Raw genomic sequence first — 10,337 nt, 5'->3', positions numbered from 1 at the left:
TGTGCAACGCCCCTGCCGTCTTCCAAGACTTTGTTAATGAAATTTTTCGTGATCTCTTATATTCCTGTGTTGTTGTGTATCTGGACGATATTCTGATTTTTTCTGCCAACTTAGAAGAACATCGCCAGCATGTCCGCATGGTTCTTCAGAGACTTCGAGACAATCAACTTTATGCCAAAATGGAGAAATGTCTGTTTGAATGTCAATCTCTTCCTTTCCTAGGATACTTGGTATCTGGCCAGGGACTACAAATGGACCCAGATAAACTCTCTGCCGTCTTAGATTGGCCACGCCCCTCCGGACTCCGTGCTATCCAACGTTTTTTGGGGTTCGCCAATTATTACAGACAATTCATTCCACATTTTTCCACTATTGTGGCTCCTATCGTGGCTTTAACCAAGAAGAATGCCAATCCTAAGTCCTGGTCTCCCCAAGCGGAAGACGCATTTAAACGGCTCAAGTCTGCCTTTTCTTCTGCTCCCGTGCTCTCCAGACCTGACCCATCTAAACCCTTCCTATTGGAGGTTGATGCCTCCTCAGTGGGAGCTGGAGCGGTCCTTCTACAAAAAAATTCTTCTGGGCATGCTGTTACTTGTGGTTTTTTTTCTAGGACCTTCTCTCCGGCGGAGAGGAACTACTCCATCGGGGATCGAGAACTACTGGCCATTAAATTGGCACTTGAGGAATGGAGGCATCTGCTGGAGGGATCAAAATTTCCAGTTATCATTTACACCGACCACAAGAATCTCTCCTATCTCCAGTCTGCCCAACGGCTGAATCCTCGCCAGGCCAGGTGGTCTTTGTTCTTTGCCCGTTTTAACTTTGAAATTCATTTTCGCCCTGCCGACAAGAACATTAGGGCCGATGCTCTCTCTCGTTCCTCGGATGCTTCGGAAGTAGAGGTCTCTCCGCAACACATCATTCCTCCTGACTGTCTGATCTCCACTTCTCCAGCCTCCATCAGGCAAACTCCTCCAGGGAAGACCTTCGTTTCTCCACGCCAACGTCTCGGGATTCTCAAATGGGGTCACTCCTCCCACCTCGCTGGCCATGCGGGCATCAAAAAGTCTTTGCAACTCATCTCTCGCTTCTATTGGTGGCCGACTCTGGAGACGGATGTTGTTGATTTTGTGCGGGCCTGTACTGTCTGTGCCCGGGATAAGACTCCTCGCCAGAAGCCTGCTGGTCTCCTTCATCCTCTGCCTGTCCCCGAACAGCCTTGGTCTCTGATTGGTATGGACTTTATTACAGACTTACCCCCATCCCGTGGCAACACTGTTGTTTGGGTGGTCGTTGATCGATTTTCCAAGATGGCACATTTTATTCCTCTTCCTGGTCTTCCTTCAGCGCCTCAGTTGGCAAAACAATTTTTTGTACACATTTTTCGTCTTCACGGTTTGCCCACGCAGATCATCTCGGATAGAGGCGTCCAATTCATGTCAAAATTCTGGAGGGCTCTCTGTAAACAACTCAAGATTAAATTAAACTTCTCTTCTGCTTATCATCCTCAATCCAATGGGCAAGTAGAAAGAATTAACCAGGTCCTGGGTGACTATTTACGGCATTTTGTTTCCTCCCGCCAGGATGACTGGGCAGATCTTCTACCATGGGCCGAATTCTCGTACAACTTCAGAGTCTCTGAATCTTCTTCTAAATCCCCATTTTTCGTGGTGTACGGCCGTCACCCTCTTCCCCCCCTCCCTACTCCCTTGCCCTCTGGTTTGCCCGCTGTGGATGAAGTGACTCGTGATCTTTCCACCATATGGAAAGAGACCCAAAATTCTCTTTTACAGGCTTCATCTCGCATGAAAAAGTTTGCCGATAAGAAAAGAAGAGCTCCCCCCATTTTTTCTCCCGGAGACAAGGTATGGCTCTCCGCTAAATATGTCCGCTTCCGTGTCCCCAGCTACAAACTGGGACCACGCTATCTTGGTCCTTTCAAAATCTTGTGCCAAATTAATCCTGTCTCTTACAAACTTCTTCTTCCTCCTTCTCTTCGTATTCCTAATGCCTTTCATGTCTCTCTTCTTAAACCACTCATCATCAACCGTTTCTCTCCCAAACTTGTTTCTCCCACTCCTGTTTCCGGTTCCTCTGACATCTTCTCCGTAAAGGAGATACTGGCCTCCAAGACGGTCAGAGGGAAAAAATTTTTTTTGGTCGATTGGGAGGGCTGTGGTCCTGAAGAGAGATCCTGGGAACCTGAGGACAACATCCTAGACAAAAGTCTGGTCCTCAGGTTCTCAGGCTCCAAGAAGAGGGGGAGACCCAAGAGGGGGGTTCTGTTACGCCGAGCGCTCTGGGTCCCCGCTCCTCCCCGGAGCGCTCGCCACATCCTCGCTACTGCAGCGCCCCGGTCAGATCCACTGACCGGGTGCGCTGCGATACCGCCTCCAGCCGGGATGCGATTCGAGATGCGGGTGGCGCCCGCTCGCGATGCGCACCCCGGCTCCCGTACCTGACTCGCTCTCCGTCGGTCCTGTCCCGGCGCGCGCGGCCCCGCTCCCTAGGGCGCGCGCGCGCCGGGTCTCTGCGATTTAAAGGGCCACTGCGCCACTGATTGGCGCAGTTGTTCTAATTAGTGTGTTCACCTGTGCACTCCCTATGTATACCTCACTTCCCCTGCACTCCCTCGCCGGATCTTGTTGCCATCGTGCCAGTGAAAGCGTTCCCTTGTGTGTTCCTAGCCTGTGTTCCAGACCTCCTGCCGTTGCCCCTGACTACGATCCTTGCTGCCTGCCCCGACCTTCTGCTACGTCCGACCTTGCTCTTGTCTACTCCCTTGTACCGCGCCTATCTTCAGCAGTCAGAGAGGTTGAGCCGTTGCTAGTGGATACGACCTGGTTACTACCGCCGCTGCAAGACCATCCCGCTTTGCGGCGGGCTCTGGTGAAAACCAGTAGTAACTTAGAACCGGTCCACTAGCACGGTCCACGCCAATCCCTCTCTGGCACAGAGGATCCACCTCCTGCCAGCCGAATCGTGACAATTTCCCCAAATATTTAATTTGCAATGTGCCATAAATGGTTAAAAATCCATCCCATAAAAAACCTTAAAAAGTGCTTGAAAATAAAGGCTCCAATGATGCCCCAAATGCAAATAGAAGTCTAAAAACATCTAAGGGACACAATACGGATAAAGGTTGAACTTGGTGGACATTGTTTTTTTTTTTTTTTTTACCTTGTGAACTAAATTACTAGGTTACTAAGTGTCACACTTTTTTTTGTCTTAGAGGATGAAGGGATTCATAGCTGGATCTGGTTCTTGGGTTGGTTCTTGTGTTGTAGCTCAGCCCTACTAAAGTGAATAGTGCTGAACTGCAATACCAGGTACCGCCAATGGGGATTTTGGTGGAAATCATGACTTTTAAACCTTATACAACCAATTGAAACCATATATGAAAAGTCAACATCTTGGCCCTCATTTACTAAGAATGGAGTGTAGGTTTCTAGGTGGGTTTTAATTCCCTACAATTTTTTTCCCACGGTATTTACTAAGGTTTCCCTACATTTTCCACTTTCCCTACACTTTGCTTTCTTTACACATGCTCTGATCTGTCGGGTTTTCCTCAGCTCAAATCCATCACATTTTATGTGGAAACCTTAGTAAATATGTTGGGTTTTTGTGAAAATGTTGGGATCACGCCCCTTTTCTGAGACCACACCACCTTTTCTGACGACCACGCCCCTTTTCGAGTTTTCTTAGCAAAATGGAAAGTTAGTCGGGGTTTTTCCAATTCTGGTGCAAATTCAGGCGCAGACAGAATTACTGGCGCAATGCGACAGAATCTGGCGCACAACCCGACAAAACATCGTCGGGTTTGCAATAGTAAATGAGGGCCCTTGTGTGCATGGAATACAAATCTAAAAAATCAGATTGGTAAAATATTCTCAGGATTTCTCATGCAAAGAAGAAGGGACAAATGTGATTTTATTGCGAAATGTGTCTCAACAAAACATAATAAAAGGTGTATAATTGCCATCACTGTTCCCCATTGCAGAGATACGGCCATTCAGTTGGCAGACTTAAAAAAAGTTTTCTATAAAACACTCATATTTATCAAAGGTGTCCTTTCCAGAAAGTTCATCTCTAACAATTGTATAAATGCTTTTTGCTAGTAATTTTGCAGCTTGCCTGCAGGGATCCTTTGATAAGACTTCAATCTCACTGCAGAGTCTTTAAATCTTCATGTCTTGGGACTGAATAACTGTCTTCTCTATGAAAAGGAATGAATTATTTAGGTGACCTTCTTTTAAAACAGTAATAAAAATACCAACTCCAAAAATCTCAATTAGTGGTTATATTAAAGCAGTAACATCTATGTAAGACGTGTAAGTGCGAGATTAAGATGTGTATTTGTAACATGAGGATCTGTAATGTTTGTTACGCCGAGCGCTCCGGGTCCCCGCTCCTCCCCGGAGCGCTCGCTACACTTCCCTCACTGCAGCGCCCCGGTCGGTTCCACGGACCCGGGGCGCTGCGTTACCACCTCCGGCCGGGATGCTATTCGCGATGCGGGTAGCGCCCGCTCGCGATGCGCACCCCGGCTCCCGTACCTTACTCGCTCCCCGTCAGTTCTGTCCCGGCGCGCGCGGCCCCGCTCCCTAGGGCGCGCGCGCGCCGGGTCTTTGCGATTTAAAGGGCCACTGCACCGCTGATTGGTGCAGTGGTTCCAATTAGTGTTTACACCTGTGCACTTCCCTATATCACCTCACTTCCCCTTCACTCCCTCGCCGGATCTTGTTGCCCTAGTGCCAGTGAAAGCGTTCCTTGTGTGTTCCTTGCCTGTGATTCCAGACCTTCTGCCGTTGCCCCTGACTACGATCCTTGCTGCCTGCCCCGACCTTCTGCTACGTCCGACCTTGCTTCTGTCTACTCCCTTGTACCGCGCCTATCTTCAGCAGCCAGAGAGGTTGAGCCGTTGCTAGGGGATACGACCTGGTCACTACCGCCGCAGCAAGACCATCCCGCTTTGCGGCGGGCTCTGGTGAAAACCAGTAGTGACTTAGAACCGATCCTCTAGCACGGTCCACGCCAATCCCTCTCTGGCACAGAGGATCCACTACCTGCCAGCCGGCATCGTGACAGTAGATCCGGCCATGGATCCCGCTGAAGTTCCTCTGCCAGTTGTCGCTGACCTCACCACGGTGGTCGCCCAGCAGTCACAACAGATTGCGCAACAAGGCCAACAGCTGTCTCAACTGACTGTTATGCTACAACAGTTACTACCACAGCTCCAGCAATCATCTCCTCCGCCAGCTCCTGTACCTCCTCCGCAGCGAGTGGCCGCTTCTGGAATACGACTATCCTTGCCGGATAAATTTGATGGGGACTCTAAGTTTTGCCGTGGCTTTCTTTCCCAATGTTCATTACACTTGGAGATGATGTCGGACCAGTTCCCCACTGAAAGGTCTAAGGTGGCTTTCGTAGTCAGCCTGCTGTCTGGAAAAGCCCTGGCTTGGGCCACACCGCTCTGGGACCGCAATGACCCCGTCACTGCCTCTGTACACTCCTTCTTCTCGGAAATTCGAAGTGTCTTTGAGGAACCTGCCCGAGCCTCTTCTGCTGAGACTGCCCTGTTGAACCTGGTCCAGGGTAATTCTTCCGTTGGCGAGTATGCCGTACAGTTCCGTACCCTTGCTTCAGAATTATCCTGGAATAATGAGGCACTCTGCGCGACCTTTAAAAAAGGCCTATCCAGCAACATTAAAGATGTTCTGGCCGCACGAGAAATCCCTGCTAACCTACATGAACTCATCCATCTTGCCACTCGCATTGACATGCGTTTTTCCGAACGGCGTCAGGAGCTCCGCCAGGATATGGACTCTGTTCGCACGAGGCGTTTCTTCTCCCCGGCTCCTCTCTCCTCTGGTCCCCTGCAATCTGTTCCTGTGCCTCCCGCCGTGGAGGCTATGCAGGTCGACCGGTCTCGCCTGACACCCCAAGAGAGGACACGACGCCGCATGGAGAATCTCTGCCTGTACTGTGCTAGTACCGAACACTTCCTGAAGGATTGTCCTATCCGTCCTCCCCGCCTGGAAAGACGTCCGCTGACTCCGCACAAAGGTGAGACAGTCCTTGATGTCTACTCTGCTTCTCCACGTCTTACTGTGCCTGTGCGGATGTCTGCCTCTGCCTTCTCCTTCTCTGCTGTGGCCTTCTTGGACTCTGGATCTGCAGGAAATTTCATCTTAGCCTCTCTCGTCAACAAGTTCAACATCCCGGTGACCAGTCTCGCCAGACCCCTCTACATCAATTGTGTAAACAATGAAAGATTGGACTGTACTATACGTTTCCGCACGGAGCCCCTTCTAATGTGCATCGGATCTCATCACGAGAGGATTGAACTGTTGGTCCTCCCCAATTGCACTTCTGAAATCCTTCTTGGACTTCCCTGGCTTCAACTCCATTCCCCAATCCTGGATTGGTCCACTGGGGAGATCAAGAGTTGGGGGCCCTCTTGTTCCAAGGACTGCTTAAAACCGGTTCCCAGTAAACCTTGCCGTGTCCCTGTGCTTCCTCATGTAACCGGTCTCCCTAAGGCCTATATGGACTTTGCGGACGTTTTTTGCAAAAAACAAGCTGAGACTCTACCTCCTCACAGGCCTTATGATTGTCCCATTGACCTCCTCCCGGGCACTACTCCACCCCGGGGCAGAATCTATCCTCTGTCCGTCCCAGAGACTCTTGCCATGTCTGAATACGTCCAAGAAAATTTAAAAAAGGGCTTTATCCGTAAATCCTCCTCTCCTGCCGGAGCCGGATTTTTCTTTGTGTCCAAAAAAGATGGCTCTCTACGTCCTTGCATTGACTACCGCGGTCTTAATAAAATCACGGTTAAGAACCGCTACCCCCTACCCCTCATCTCTGAACTCTTTGATCGTCTCCAAGGTGCCCATATTTTTACCAAACTGGACTTAAGAGGTGCTTATAATCTCATCCGCATCAGAGAGGGGGATGAATGGAAAACGGCATTTAACACCAGAGATGGACACTTTGAGTATCTGGTCATGCCCTTTGGTCTATGCAACGCCCCTGCCGTCTTCCAAGACTTTGTTAATGAAATTTTTCGTGATCTACTATACTCCTGTGTTGTTGTATATCTGGACGATATCCTGATTTTTTCTGCCAATCTAGAAGAACACCGCCAGCATGTCCGTATGGTTCTTCAGAGACTTCGTGATAATCAACTCTATGCCAAAATAGAGAAATGTCTGTTTGAATGCCAATCTCTTCCTTTTCTAGGATACTTGGTCTCTGGCCAGGGACTACAAATGGACCCAGATAAACTCTCTGCCGTCTTAGATTGGCCACGCCCCTCCGGACTCCGTGCCATCCAACGTTTTTTGGGGTTCGCCAATTATTACAGGCAATTTATTCCACATTTTTCTACCATTGTGGCTCCTATTGTGGCTTTAACAAAAAAAAATGCCGATCCCAAGTCCTGGCCTCCTCAAGCGGAAGACGCCTTTAAACGACTCAAGTCTGCCTTTTCTTCGGCTCCCGTGCTCTCCAGACCTGACCCATCTAAACCCTTCCTATTGGAGGTTGATGCCTCCTCAGTGGGAGCTGGAGCTGTCCTTCTACAAAAAAACTCTTCCGGGCATGCTGTTACTTGTGGTTTTTTTTCCAGGACCTTCTCTCCGGCGGAGAGGAACTACTCCATCGGGGATCGAGAGCTTCTAGCCATTAAATTAGCACTTGAGGAATGGAGGCATCTGCTGGAGGGATCAAGATTTCCAGTTATTATTTACACCGATCACAAGAACCTCTCCTACCTCCAGTCTGCCCAACGGCTGAATCCTCGTCAGGCCAGGTGGTCTCTGTTCTTTGCCCGATTTAATTTTGAAATTCACTTTCGGCCTGCTGATAAAAACATTAGGGCCGATGCTCTCTCTCGTTCCTCAGATGCCTCTGAAATTGAACTCTCTCCTCAACACATCATTCCTCCTGACTGCCTGATTTCCACTTCTCCAGCCTCCATCAGGCAAACTCCTCCAGGAAAGACCTTTGTTTCTCCACGCCAACGCCTTGGGATCCTCAAATGGGGTCACTCCTCCCATCTCGCAGGTCATGCGGGCATCAAGAAATCTGTGCAACTCATCTCTCGCTTCTATTGGTGGCCGACTCTAGAGACTGATGTGGTGGACTTTGTGCGAGCCTGCACTATCTGTGCCCGGGATAAGACTCCTCGCCAGAAGCCCGCTGGTTTTCTTCATCCTCTACCTGTCCCCGAACAACCTTGGTCTCTGATTGGTATGGATTTTATTACTGACTTACCCCCATCCCATGGCAACACTGTTATTTGGGTGGTCGTTGATCGATTCTCCAAAATGGCACATTTCATCCCTCTTCCTGGCCTTCCTTCAGCGCCTCAGTTGGCTAAACAATTTTTTGTACACATTTTTCGTCTTCACGGGTTGCCTACACAGATCGTCTCGGATAGAGGCGTCCAATTTGTGTCTAAATTCTGGAGGGCTCTCTGTAAACAACTCAAGATTAAATTAAATTTTTCTTCTGCATACCATCCTCAATCCAATGGACAAGTAGAGAGAATTAACCAGATCTTGGGTGACTATTTACGACATTTTGTTTCCTCCCGCCAGGATGACTGGGCAGATCTTCTACCTTGGGCCGAATTCTCGTATAATTTCAGAATCTCTGAATCTTCCTCCAAATCTCCGTTTTTCGTGGTGTACGGCCGTCACCCTCTTCCCCCCCTCCCTACCCCCTTGCCCTCTGGTCTGCCCGCTGTGGATGAAATTTCTCGTGATCTTTCCACCATATGGAAAGAGACCCAAAATTCTCTCTTACAGGCTTCTTCTCGCATGAAGAGATTCGCAGATAAGAAAAGAAGAGCTCCTCCCATTTTTTCCCCTGGAGACAAGGTATGGCTCTCCGCTAAATATGTCCGTTTCCGTGTCCCGAGCTATAAGTTGGGACCACGCTATCTTGGTCCTTTTAAAGTTTTGTGTCAAATTAATCCTGTCTCTTACAAACTTCTTCTTCCTCCTTCTCTTCGTATCCCTAATGCCTTTCACGTCTCTCTTCTTAAACCTCTCATCCTCAACCGTTTTTCTCCTAAATCTGTTCCTCCCACTCCTGTTTCCGGCTCCTCGGACATCTTCTCTGTCAAAGAGATTTTGGCCTCTAAAAAGGTCAGGGGAAGAACTTTTTTTTTAGTGGATTGGGAGGGTTGTGGTCCAGAAGAGAGGTCCTGGGAACCTGAGGACAATATCCTGGACAAAAGTCTGATCCTCAGGTTCTCAGGCCCCAAGAAGAGGGGGAGACCCAAGGGGGGGGGTACTGTTACGCCGAGCGCTCCGGGTCCCCGCTCCTCCCCGGAGCGCTCGCTACACTTCCCTCACTGCAGCGCCCCGGTCGGTTCCACGGACCCGGGGCGCTGCGTTACCACCTCCGGCCGGGATGCTATTCGCGATGCGGGTAGCGCCCGCTCGCGATGCGCACCCCGGCTCCCGTACCTTACTCGCTCCCCGTCAGTTCTGTCCCGGCGCGCGCGGCCCCGCTCCCTAGGGCGCGCGCGCGCCGGGTCTTTGCGATTTAAAGGGCCACTGCACCGCTGATTGGTGCAGTGGTTCCAATTAGTGTTTACACCTGTGCACTTCCCTATATCACCTCACTTCCCCTTCACTCCCTCGCCGGATCTTGTTGCCCTAGTGCCAGTGAAAGCGTTCCTTGTGTGTTCCTTGCCTGTGATTCCAGACCTTCTGCCGTTGCCCCTGACTACGATCCTTGCTGCCTGCCCCGACCTTCTGCTACGTCCGACCTTGCTTCTGTCTACTCCCTTGTACCGCGCCTATCTTCAGCAGCCAGAGAGGTTGAGCCGTTGCTAGGGGATACGACCTGGTCACTACCGCCGCAGCAAGACCATCCCGCTTTGCGGCGGGCTCTGGTGAAAACCAGTAGTGACTTAGAACCGATCCTCTAGCACGGTCCACGCCAATCCCTCTCTGGCACAGAGGATCCACTACCTGCCAGCCGGCATCGTGACAATGTTCTTTTCGCAGCAACTTGCAATCTTGCTATCATTCCTAGCTAAAACAAAACAAATTCATACTAAAATAATAATAATAATAATTATTGTTAAAAAAATACTGATCCACAACAGGTAATAAGGCCGGCACCGCTGCGCTACTAAATCTACTGCTCTGTAACTTCTCCGGTAACCAGACCTTTTCGGTGCTCACATAGAAAGATAGATAATTATAAAAAAGTTTCTCAAATGGTACCTGTCACCATCAATGGAATTTTATATATTATAGTTTAGTCTATTTGAATTATTTTTCTAACATGTTTCTTAAAGGAGAAATGTAGTG

Source organism: Hyla sarda, chromosome 7, assembly GCF_029499605.1.
Source record: "Hyla sarda isolate aHylSar1 chromosome 7, aHylSar1.hap1, whole genome shotgun sequence".
Classification (NCBI taxonomy): Eukaryota; Metazoa; Chordata; class Amphibia; order Anura; family Hylidae; genus Hyla; species Hyla sarda.
The sequence above is the reverse complement of the archived record's forward strand: the minus strand, read 5'-3'. Positions refer to the sequence as shown.